The following is a 13,858-nucleotide window of genomic DNA, read 5'->3' on the forward strand; positions in this document are numbered from 1 at the left end:
TGCTTTGAGAGAGATAACTAATCTCCTTAATCCTGGAAACTAATTTCCCATACCTTAGCAACTAATATCCTTAATCCTAGCATCCAAATTATCTCAACAATGTGGTGTAAAATTAAGATTAAAATAAATCTAACTCACTAATGCTCTAGAATATTTCATTTAAATTTATAAGACTAGGAGAACATAGGAAATTTGGCTTTCACTTTTATTTATTTAAGTCAAATTACAAGATGGTACTATTTTGCACCTTCACTAAATGTTCACTAGAAGTTGTCTCAGACTACTTGTGAAGCATTCACACCTAACCTATGCAATAATTTCTTGCTTGAGCTATATTTATAAACACATGCACAAGTAGCCTCTTTCACTAGTGCAAAATTAAAAAATCCCAACCCTTACCTTGGGCATATCTAAAGCTACCATGAGTCCACATTCAATGAATGTGGGATGGGAAACAATTGTGGCAGATGATGACCTATGTGCCATGATTTGGGACTAATGCTAGACGATTATTATGATCAACCTTTGAAGGTTGTCTTGGTGTCAACCAGTATTGGATTATGTTTTATGACTTATGGTTATTCTTATGCTTTCTCTCTATCTCTCTCTAAAGCTACCATGAGTCCACATTCAATGAATATGAGATGGGAAAAAAATATGGTGGATGATGACTTGTGTGCTGTGGGTTGGGGCTAATGCTAGATAATTATGATTATTGACCTTTTAAATTTTTCTTGGTGTCAACCACTATTGGACTATATTTTATTATTTAGGGTTATTCTTATGATGATTCACCTTTGAAGGTTGTCATGGTGTCAACCACTATTGGACTACGTTTTATGCTCTCTCTCTCTCAACATATGTTTATGCTACTTCATTATGCAATTATTTGTATTCTCTCTATTGGACTATATTTTATTCTTTAGGGTTATTCTTATGATGATTCACCTTTGAAGGTTGTCTTGGTGTCAACCACTATTGGACTATTTTTTATGCTCTCTCTATCTCAACATATGTTTATGCTACTTTGTTATGAAATTATTTGTATTCTCTCTCTCTCTCTCTCTCTCTCTCTCTGTTATTCAATTATTTGTATTCTCTCCCTTTCTGTTATTCAACTATTTGTATTCTCTCCCTTTCTATTATTCAATTATTTGTATTCTCTCTCTCTCTCTCTCTCTCTCTCTCTCTCTCTCTCCGCCCCACCCTCTCTATCTCCCGCACTCCTTTCCCCCCTCTCTCCCCCCTCCCTACCCCCCTCCTTCCTCTCTCTCTCTCTCTCTCTCTCTCTCTCTCTCTCTCTCTCTCCCACACCCCTTTCACCCCACTCCTTTCCCCCCTCCCTCGCCCCCCCCCTCTCCCCCCCACTCCTTTCCCCCCTCCCTCGCCCCCCCCTCTCCCCCCCACTCCTTTCCTCTCTTTGTCTCTCTCTCTCTCTCTCTCCCCCCACCCACAAATTTTGAGTTATGGGATATGTTATAAATCATATTTTCTCTCTCTATCTCCCCCCCCCAACCCTCTCTCTCTCCCCCACTACTTTCCCCCCTCCCTACCCCCCTCCTCCCCCCTCTCTCTCCCCCACTCCTTCCCCCCTCCATCCCCACCTCTCTCTCTCTCCCCCCCCCCCCCCCACCCCTTTCCCCTCTCTCTCTCCCCCCCCCCACCCCTTTCCCCTCTCTCTCTCTCTCGCCCCCCCCCACCCCTTTCCCCTCTCTCTATCTCTCTCTCCTGCCCCCCACCCCTTTCCCCTCTCTCTCTCTCTCCCCCCCCACCCCTTTCCCCTCTCTCTCTCTCTCCCCCACACCTTTCCCCTCTCTCTCTCTCTCTCTCCCCCCCACTCCTCTCTCTCTCTCTCTCTCTCTCTCTCTCTCTCCACACAATTATTGAGTTATGGGTTATGTTATAAATAAGATTTTCTCTCTCTATCTCTCTCCCCCCACCCTCTCTCTCCCCCACTCCTTTTCTCTCTCTCTCTCTCTCTCGCTCTCTCTCTCTCTCTCTGTCTCTTGCTCTCGCTCTCTCTTCACTAGTGCTCCAATGGCTCATTATTTCATTGGAAAATCCAAGTAGAGAGTTGTTTCGTTAGAGCTCAAAATGATTATGTGCACTTTTGAACTAATGGGTTTTTGTAGAAGCGTGAATTGTAAATGATTTTTAATTTCATGATCATGTTATACTTTTCACAAAACTTTCACTTTTGATCCATATATGGAGCTAAAGATCAAAAAAATTGTATAGTGTTGTCACCACTACATTCATTGCATCATTAAGAGCACACATTGATTTGAAGTATCTCAAATTTCACAATATCCAAACTTTAATGGTATTGTGCAATGATGTTGAGTGCAACATGTTATCACTCCAAAATTTATCTGGAGTTGTTATGAAAGAAATGATAGAGGTAACCACAAACCTAATTTGGAGACTAGGATCTAGCCTTCCTAATTCTCAAAGAGGGCTCTCAAGTTATGGTTAACTTTGTTTATTTAGTTGATTTTAGGCTAGTTATGATTGTACTTGGGTTTTGATTTTGATTTGATGGTGGCATCACTAACTTAGATGGATAGAGGGATGTCTTTTACCATTGGGCTATGGGGTCAAATGTCAAGCAAACAGGACTGGATTAAGTTATAAAGATAGTGTGTATAGGGCAAGGTAGCTGAGTAATTTCAGATCTTAAGGCTGGATGGTGAAGTGGTTTTCAATCAGATCCAAGGAGAAATTAAGGGTTCCTAGGGAGAAATGAAGGATTCCCTAATCTGGATATCAGAAGAAAACATTAAAATGATTAATTATTCAAGACAGAGTGTACTTAAACAAATTCTCTAATATAATTCCAGTTAATTCATTCAATTTAGATAACATGCAAGTATGTGAAACACATGAGAAAATAACAATTTGACAAAAGAAAATACTTCACTGAAGTAGCTCAACACATGCATCTTGTAATGCAGTCTCTTTATTACTCAGTGCAATCTACTGACTTGAAAAATGGGTAAAATGAACCCTCAGGTTATAGATCAATACAACTCTAGAAATATTTATCAATCCACCCCTCTATACTTCGAATTATGAAGTATTTATACAAAAATAGTTTACAAATATCCGAAACTTTATGGGGAATTAATTTAGGAAAAAGAAATATCTTCATGCAAGAAAATAGAGAGAGACATTCAACTGATGTAAGTTGTCCCTGTTTATTTGGTTGTGTTGTCTTTATGCTTTGATCTTTTGTTATTTTTTCTCCTTTGTTGTTGGTCTTCCATGCTGGTTGTCTTTCACTTTGCTTCTTAACTAATACTCTTTACCCTGATACTCTTTCATCTAGCTGATCTATTACTTTTTTTTCACTGCCCAGTATTTTTCATTTTTACTGTGCATTTTTACAGTAAGTCATTTAACTTTTCCCAAATATCTACATCTGGTAATTTGATATTTACCATCTTTCTGTAAATTTCATTTTCTTCTATGTACTTAGAAAAGGTTGGCATGTTTCAGCTATATTAAGTTTTCCAATTCCTTCTCCATTTCTTTGAATTGGTCATTAAGTTGTAGAACAAGGTCCATCATCTCCTCCTGCTGAGTTTGGCTCTCAAGGACCTCCTTGGTCTGTGGATGTTCTGAATGAGGCAGCTTCAATTGTTTTTTCATAGTAGCAATATCCTCATTTTTCTTTTTAATTACTTTCTTTGCGGCCTTAACATCATTGGGACTATATCCAAGCTCAGCCACCAAGTCTTCCAGTGACTTGATTCTGTTATCCTTGGCATGTGAGGATGCCTTTTCCAGCTTGTACTATGTTGTAATATTATCCAATGAGATTTGGAGTTTGTGCACAATCATTGCTTTATTTTTCATGGTAGAATAAATCATCTCACCTGCCTGTTTGTGGAACTCAATTTGGTCAATAGGGTGAACATCCCTAGCAAAAACTTCAAATTCAATTTTCCTATAGTCAGCTGATGATTTGGGTTGCTGGACTGTAGGCTGCACGAATGTCATTTGCATCTTCCAAGTCTTAATTTCAAAGGCTGACATTAACCTATTTTGATTGGCAGCTGTTTGCTTGAAGTACTGGGCATAAGTCTCAGCATTCAATACCTCATTCCTCAACTTAATCTCCTTGTACTTCTCTTTAATATCTTTCTCTTTATCCACAGGCTTGATGGATGAAGAGACTTCAATGCCAAGTTGTTTCCCAATAAGTTGAGTGTTTGAAGTGGAGGGTTGATGTGTTTCTTTTAAAGTTGTTGGAGCTTTATTCCTTCCAACCATTGTTTCAGTGTCAATGATTTCCACTATATCAATGGTGTCTTCCTGTTCAATTACAGGATTAAGCTTGGGCCTCTTCCTGTAACTGATCTCAAATTGGCAATCTATAGTGTTCATTGTTGAACTAGAACCTTCTTCCCTGGTTCTTTTTGCATTTTTGTCTTCATTGGCTAGAGTCTGCAAAGTAGGAGGAATATTCATCTATTCTTCTAGGGATGGAACCTAGAATTTAATGGTTTGGTGTGCAGACAGGTTTCTGTGGTAGCTGCAAAAGGTACTGAGGCTTTAACTGGCTATTTGTTGCTTCAATTTGGTGTCCACAATGTCTTCAGGTGGCAAAAGGTGGCTAAATTGGTCACTCAGAGGCTAAGGGTATCAAAGTTGGTTAACAAAGGTTTACAGTAAAAATGAGAAAAAAGAGTAAAATCAACCATTTTCAGCCTTTTAACCGATAACGGTTGCATTTTGGCGCGGAATTTGGAAAATGAACAGTGGGCAACTTTGCCTTTAGGTGGGGAGGTGGTTTTGTGCGATATCGCACTGCTTTTGTATGGAGGGTGGTATTTTTTGCTAGCACATGATATAACCTAGTGCCACCACATAGCAAAACAGTGCCCGACCAAAATCGCGAATCTCGCGTGCTTTCGGGCCGTTAACTATCAGACAATGAATCCGCGCTATATGGTTGTGCACCGTTGGATCTGGGGGTGGGAGATGGGAAGGATATTGCACAGTTGAGTTGCATGGATGGAGTCGGGAAAGTGGTTAGCGAGGCCTGAGGTTTAATTACAAAGAATCGTAATTAATTAACAAAAAATGTCGATATTTTTAATATAAGTAATGGTTAATAAAGGTGGGACCATGGGTTATATGGCAAGGTTTTATAACTACACGAAGGGTTGGTGGGTTAAAAAAGGGTGTCGAAAAATATTAACATGGGGGAGTTATAGAGCGAGACTTTAGGAAAAAAGTTAGGATAAAGGGTTTTTGTGGGTTTTTAAGGGGAAAAGGGAAATTAATAAGGGGGGAACGTAATATTTGTAATGGGAATGGGTTTCACAGTAGGTAAATGTGTGAAACCAAGTAGTAAAAGGTCAAACTGAGGGGAAAGGGTATTTATAAGTAATGAAGGGATAATGAGGGGAAATTAAAAAAGTAAGTATGTGGGGGTGTAGTGAAATGAGGGGAAATTAGTAAACAAGCTTTGGTGAATATCCTTTTTCTTTCACCATTCCTCCTACATGTGAAACATACGATTAAGCATGATGAATGTGCTTTTGACTTAGCAACCTTGTGTATTTGCAACATTTCTTCTACCTACCCTTTATTTACCCTAGCATTTTCTCTTCATTCAATGGGTGCATTTGAGCTTACTGACCCTTTATTTCATTTTCTTTTGATGAGAAAACTATCTAATTCTAACCTTATAATTTCCAATGGCTCAGATTAAACTGATGAGCTCATTATTATTCTCTACCTGACTATTGATCTGCCAAGTTTAAACAGTTTGGATAAATCTTTATTCTCTATCTATCAACATGAAATTTAAAGCATGAATGAGTCAAGATTAAACTATTTTACCATCATGGATTGTGACATTTTTGACAAGCTACACACAATCTTATTTTGCAAAGTAAAGTAAAAGTAGTGGCATTTGAATTTGCACACTTTCATGATCTATTTTATCTCTTTTTGGGGTTCATATTTTTCACATTTTTTATCTTTTCTTTCTTTTTTTCCTTTGATTATTCTTTTATGACATACCCTCTTTACATTTTCTTATTTTTTAATATGGAAAACATTTTTCAAAAAGAAAAGTATGTACAATATTACAAGACTAAACATAGCCAATTCAAAATTATGAATCCTATTATTATAGGACCCTAACAGTGGCTCCACAAGGGGATGGAATTTCCTGGTGAAATGTCAAGAACTCTAAGATCAGTGGCCTTTGAAACTTTGATTGTTTTTGCCTTGTAACTACTCCTCTGAGATTTACTTTGTTCATACATATGATGGTAAACCTTTCAAAGCTCAGGGCCTTCTCTTCAGGTTTCAACTTCAAAATATTACTATCCAATCCAATCTAAATTTTGCAATGTTATATACAATGAGAAAAGTAAAATGAACTACTGTTAATCTATGAATAAGTTGTGCTTCAGCATTCTACCATTGACTGGTCCTCCTGGTAAATATGTTCCATCTAACCATCTCAAAAAAAATGCATTGTTACCTCTATAACCATAAATGATGTAAGGGCCTTGCCATAGAAAATCAAATTTACCATGTTTACCCTTTCTTCTCTTCTAGAATCCCATTTGAGTACTTCGTCACCTATGTAAAAATAATCAGCTTTGGTCTTCTTGTCAAAAATATTTTTAATTTTATCCTGGATCACTTGTGATTTGACATAGACTTCTTCTCTGGCTTGCTGCAAGTGTATTGTCTGATTTATCCCTCTTTGGATATCATTTGGTTCTACTTGCAACTCTTGAATCATTTTCATCACTGGTACTCCTAAGGAGTATGGAAAAACAGCATCCATTCCATATACTAGCTAGTAAGGAGATGTACCAATGGACTTTTTGGTAGTTAGTCTATCTGCCCATAAGGCATTAACCAACTTTTTGTTCCATGTCTTCTTATTGTCTTCTAGCAATTTCTTGATGATATTGACAAGGCTTTTGTTTGAGGATTCTGCACATACATTACCTTGAGGGTAATAGGCAAAGGAATGGCCAAGGTTAATGTGATATTTGTTACATAAGTCTCCCATTTTCTTGGATTTGAAAGCAACTACATTATCAGTAATGAGATTTTGTGGGCATCCAAACCTAGACAGGATGTTGTTCTCAAGGAATGGGATGATGACAGAGTCTGTGGCTTGACTAGAAGGGATGACTTCTATCCATTTAGTAAAGTAATAATTGGCTGTCAAAATCCATTTACGCTAGGCTGAGGAGGATAGGTGAATTTCCCCAATGAAGTCTAAACCCCATTGTTGAAAAGGCATTTCTGTGGAGATGGGTTTGAGAGGTAATGGTAAGAGTTTCTTTTTGCCCCCAAATATCTGGCACTTGTGACGGGAGGTCACATGTTTCTTTACATTTGCAAATGTTGAAATATGGAAACAAGAATATTCCAATTTAATTTTTCCTTGAATTAAATTGTGAATTAAAATCAAATTTAGTCTTAACAGCTACTTGGAAATAATTTATTTATTTATTTTAAATTAATTAGTTGGAGAAATTCAAGTTAGAAGTCTTTCTGAAGTCATGCAAGATTTATCCCTTAAGTTAAGGAGATAAGATTGAGTTATATTTGATTTGTAATTAGTTAACTCAGTTTACTGAGTTAAGTCCAATTAAATTAGTTCCAAATTGTTTGAGGAACTAATAGTGAGTTAACAGTCAGTTGATGCATTAATGCACTCAACTAGTGCTACTCTAGTTAACTGAAGATTCCCTCATCAAAAACTCATGCATGTCTATTCTGAGAAAGACCCAGTTGAGATAAATGTTCAAGGACAGTGTAATATCAGTTGCATGTGTCTTCTCATGGAGAAAAACTCATGCATGCAGTCAAGGATTTATCCTTGAGGATTGTGAAGTTTTGAAGAAGGTTTTCCACTTGGTAAAAGGCAGATCATCCACAAGGAACAACGCAAGGAAATAGGAGCTTGGAGGGAAGAGAGGAAGGCTGGAGAGAAGCCAAGATTGCCTATGAGAATCTATGAGGATTGTACTGAGAGCTGGCTAGCTGTGAGAGCTAAGGCTTTGTATAATTCCTATGTATTTCCACCATGTATGATAATACAATAGTGTGGGGTTTTTAGCTGGGGCTTTCCCCAAAGTATTTTCATGTGTATTGTTGTTGGGGGGAAAAGTATCTAATGTAGAATGCCTCTATCCCACTCTGAAGGTGATAGTACTCCAGCAACAACTAAATGCAAATCTATTCAAAGTTTCTTCTTTATGAGATGAGAGAGGGAAGAAAAGGATGATCTACTAACCGTTATCTTGCACTAATAGTCGATCCAGTCTTCACTCCTTGTCGCTTGCTCCTAGCTCCTTGCCCTTTCACCGGCCCAGCTACACACAGATCCTGTAAAAGCACAAGAAAAGGAAACTACAAGAAGCATACATCCATAATCGATTATAGGATTAGAATAAATCAAATATACAAGCATCCATTCATCATAAAGACACATGCATATAGAAGAACCTCAAATACTTTATTGATAATAGAAGTAAAGTTCTGAGAGAGTTACAACCACAATGGGCCCAATCCAGCAACACCTCCCAGCTGAAAGAAATCTCCTCTTCACCTCCTTCAAGCAAAACACCCAATAGCTCTATACACAAACCAACAGCACTTCCTTACTTGCACAAAATTCCAACCTCCTTAGACCTCATGAGAGAGCTCTATATATAGGGTTTTGGAGAAAGGATGAGTCATCTTGACACTGGCCTGAAGCTGACTTGTGTCCTCTCCCACTTTAGTTAATCTTCAGTTCTTGAGTCCACTTGGAGAATCTTGCTTCCACTTGGAGATCAAGACTCTCTTACTCATCACTAGGCGAATTCCTTGACCCAAGTGTCAGTTTGGAAGCTTCCTGGGCAGTTGACACCTTGCATAATGACTGTGCCACTTGGCCAATCTCGCCCAGCGCAGGTAGCCTTCATTAGTTTTGACCTTCAGCGCAGGTACAAGGAGGAGCAGTTGACATTCAGCGCAGATGCTCAATGGAGCAGCTGACATGATCCAGAAATAGCCTGTTTTTGAGTGTTTTTGGGTGGAGAACTGATTCTCAGTGCTATGGTTTGCAGACCTTGTTCCTCTAAGGGTAAGAACAACATGTTTAGGGACTTTGGATCCCTCAGATTATTGACATTTCATGCTCCATGCTGTTAGGCACAAAAATGTCTATAACAGTTGCCCCCTAAAGTATGAGGTCGTTTATCGGGTGAAATGCTTTATTAGGAGGATCCGAAGTTCATTCAATCGCTGAGAGGTGCCCTGCAATAAAATACAATACAATACATTATTTTTCATTCTGCTTTCATGATCTAGCTGAGGCGGGCATTCCCATGCTCAGCTTTATAAATTCATTTTGGTACACATAACAGACGACCGTCTGATTATAGACTGATAATTCTCTGCTGAAATTATCATCCTTTGAGTAGGATGATCATCTGCTGCAATGATGTACATATCAAATGTCTTTATATTTCCTGAATATATATCACAGCCCGGATGGATGAAACTAGATCCGGGGTCTTCAATCTCGTTTGATCTTCACTCTAAGTACAAGTCGATCCATGTGAGAATTTCGCTGAAGTCGAACATGGAAAGACATCGCTTGATTACCGGTCAATAATGAAAACCGTTAACAAGCGCGAGAGGAATCACCAATAATGACAATGACCCTCAAGGTACTACAATACAATTCACGTGGTGTGAATAAAGGACTTGGTGTCGAACACCACGCAAAATCTTCTGGTCGAAGGTCATTGATGTATACCTGTCGCCGGAAGTGAGAAACTTGCCATTGAGGCATGCAAGCTTCAAAGTACTAGGGGGGGTGTTCCTAGATCAACTTCTTGGATAATGAGCTGAAGTCGACAAGAAGCGAACCGTCAAAGGAGGGCCTTAATGAATCCCACATCAGTGACACGGAACGGAGCTAATGACTTTAGTGGAGGTGAAAAAAAACTGTGAGATATGATTCAGGGTGGCGATGATGGGTGGATGAAGGATAATGTATGGCAGTGGATGGGACACGGTTGACTCTTTCTGAACACATCTCTTGAACATATAACGACACTAATGTGATGGATCGGTAGCATTACCCCAAATACGGATGGTTTGGCGAGGACCATGGTGATGAGACTGGTGAATGAAACAACCCAACCCGATGTGGTACGGAGGACAAAGTGTCATGTTCAAGAGCGACTTGCTACCATCAAAGCTTTGAGGTTCTCCCAATTTTTCCCCAGTCATTTCTGACCAGTACCTCTTTATTTTTGTCAAGCTTGAGGAGGATAACATATGCTTGTTCTATAACCTGCCCTTCGGGCAATCCCATCGCTATGTTTTAACGAGCCTAGCGATAGGGAAACTCGTTCTCGTCTAAAGACAAGTTTGTCGATATTTAATCATTTTAACGAGTCTAGCGACAAAGACAACTCGGTCCTTTTCATTTTTAGAGAGTCTGAAAAGGTACAGAAAGTTAACTCCACAATTCCTTTTTCGTCATCTAATACCTTAAGTCTAAAAAAGTATAAAACAATACAGAAGGGATGAGTTTTCGATTACTTTAACGAGCCGAATAAAACAAGCGCTCGACCTTTTTGTGCAATAATCCCTCAAGTCCAAAAAGATTAAAATCTAGAGGAGGGATAGCTCTTCCGGTCCTTTTAACGAGCTGGAAGGCCAAAACTCGGCAAACTTTTCATATTTTACGAGTCAGATGAAAAGAGCTCAAAGAAGACTCGTCTTTTGAGGAACGAGTGATAAACAGGGATAGCAGCAGATTCCAGGTGCAGGTTGGAATTTTCCAATCACGGCAGTGTCACAAGGATGGCTAAGTGGAATCACTCTTCGCAGCTGTTCCTCAAAATGGGTAAACAATCATATGGAGGTGAACGATAGGCCAAATGGAATGGAGGTGGCAGGTGCAAACACGACCAAGGCTTTTATGGCTAATAAATTTACGATCACAATGGCTATTTACCGGAATAGGTTCTTTTTTTTTTAGATAAAAATGAGCTTAAACTCTGGAGGAAACATTGCTCACTGCTTTTATTTATTTTTTAACGAGCATGAAGACCGCGTTAAAACTGCTCGGATCTTGCGTTTATTTTTTAACGAGCATGAACTTTATGCTAAAACTGCTCGAATTGTGGTCAAAATTTTGATTTTTTACCATTACTAGCTTTTCTCTTTTCAAATGTAGTACTGTATTTTTCAATTGCTGCAACAAACTATGTTAGAAATGGATAATATTTGCATGAAAATGAGATTATAACCCTAATATTTCACTTTGTACTATGTAAAAAGCCATTAAAAGGTGTTTTTACCTCTCATTTACCATTTCATTTGCATTTGGTTTGTTGGAGCTCTGGAGGTGCCTCTTCCCCCTTGATTTTCATCAGCTGATTCCGGGAGATTCTACGGACGATTTTCGGCGCCGTCTAGACCAGGTAGGAGCTGAACCCTAACTCTTTCTTTTCATGGTTTCCTTTTCCTATTTTTTTGCCTGTTTTCCAGTCTTTCTGAGCCCCTGGGGTTTTGCCAGGGCGCCCTAGGATCAGCGCAGGTTTCCCTTTCGAAACCTGCGCTGAAGGTCAAGCTGCCTTAAGGCAACCTGACCCTCAGCGCAAGTGGGAGACTTCTTGCCTGCGCTGGGCTCAAAAGGACTGAGTTTTGAGGTTTTTTTTTTATGATTTTTTCGCCAGTTTTTCATCAAAACAGGAACTCATTCTCTCTCTTGTTTGCTTTGCAGGGTGACTTGAGCAAAATGTCCCTTACATGGCGAGAACGAGAACATGAAGAGGAGGACATGATTTCCCTCCATGACCCAGTCACGGTGAACGCGCTGCGGAACTATGGCCTGCTGAAGTTCTTCCGGATCTCTAGTATGAGAGCACAGATTTCTTTACTGCAGTATATGCTTGATGCTTGGGATCCTGTTAACCAAGTGTTCCAGATTAGGGGGAAGACCATCCCCTTGACCATAGAGGACATGTACTTCTTGACTGGGTTGTCAAGACGTGGTGCCTTCGTTTCCTTATCAGGTACGGCTCGGGGGACTGATTCCACCAGAGATTATGTCCGCCAGTATTGCAGGGAAGGTTCTCAGCCGAGCAGAGACGGCAAAATTGTTATCCGTGAGATTACTGATCGGGCTCTCACGTCCATTCTGTTTACTATTGGTAGGATGGCCAACAGGTCCTATATGCAGCACGCCTTGGAGTGTCTCCAACCGAAAGTATTCAACTGGTGTGATGCAGTACTTGTTCAGATGAAAAGTCAATTGACCAAGATAAAGGATGGGAAGCTGAAGAACTTTGGATTTGGTTCCATTCTGACTGCCTTTGCCTTGGAGAAAATCCCACTGATGCAGCCTCAGTACATCATACTTGACTTGCCCTCTCCGACTGAGCCACGCATGCAGAGGTGGGTTGACCACATGTCTAGGCATGCAGGTCAACCTCGGATTACTTTCACTGATGCCTTCTTTAGGTGGTTCGAGCGCCAGGAGATGGCATTTTCTGAGTATCCATATGTGGGTATGGATTTCCGAGGTGATCCAGATTTGGTTCTACCGGATGGCGAGCAGTGGGGTGCTATTGGTAAACTCTTTGACCACATTACCGTTTATTGTTCTTGTTCATAACGTTGTTGTGCTTTATTCTATCAAGACTTTTAATTGTACTCTTGGGTGCATGCAGATATTGGTCCTGTTCGTCCAGCAGTTCGTCCGAGATCACCAGCTGCTGCCCCAGCAGGGGAGCCTACTAGGAGAGTCGTTATCCGCGATCTTGACGACACTGAGACCCTTACAGCTGTGCAGGAGCAGGTTGAGAGCCTTACTCGTGGCCTTCCGGATGTACAGATTGACGAGTTACCTTTACAGATGCAGCGTCACACCATTGGTGTGCCTAGACGATGGACTCGTCTCTTGCGCATGATTGCACAGGACGTGACGTACTATCATGAGCACCACTAGGCTAGGGTGCCCCCTAGCATCTTTTTGAGTTTTTAGGTCATATGACCAATTTTGTCTTGATTACAGAACATTATGTATGAACTTATATAAACAGCTTATATATTTTGATTTTCGGTTTTTATTCTGGTTGATTTACGTGATCCATATGTACAATCTTTGATGATGTGTCCTTTTTATGAATGTTGCAAATGTCTATCTAACACATAGTTTGCTAATGAGTCGGTTAATGTGTTTAAATTTCTTGAAATATGTTGATATTGAATTGAATCAAATCGCCTTTCCAAGATCTTAACCCTTAGGAACATGCGATAAATAGCTGGATTGCGAACAGAATATATACCATTGAGTTGTAGTATTACGAGCTGTGAGTCTAGCCTGACAATTAGTCGGCGTATGCCACGTGTGATGGCATCAGAGAGTAGTTCTATCAACGCGCTATACTCAGCGATGTTGTTCGTTGATTGCCCAATACATACGCCTCTGAAACTTACTAACTCGCCGCTTGGATCAAAAATGGCCCAGGCTGCGGAGGACAGGTTCCGCGAACTACGACTCGCTCCGTCGGCATACCCAACACATGTCTCCAGAAAGTTTGACATCTGCAATGGAAAAAGGTGGATCACTCGACCAGAACAAACACTTTAGTGAAAACAAAATACAACAAAAGCATGCAGGTTACTATTTAAGCATAGTAACGCTTGAGGTACAACCCGTTGCGGGGCTGTGCCAGTGGAATTCCATCGTAATCCATTAACTCGTAGGCTCCTTTTGCTAACACCCTTTTAACAATATAGGGGCCCATCCATAAGGACTTGAATTTACCTGCTCCCAATTTATCGGATTCTTGGTCAT

The sequence above is a fragment of the Pinus tabuliformis genome, chromosome J, assembly GCF_031772625.1.
Source record: "Pinus tabuliformis cultivar Carrire ecotype Pingquan chromosome J, CPIR1, whole genome shotgun sequence".
Classification (NCBI taxonomy): Eukaryota; Viridiplantae; Streptophyta; class Pinopsida; order Pinales; family Pinaceae; genus Pinus; species Pinus tabuliformis.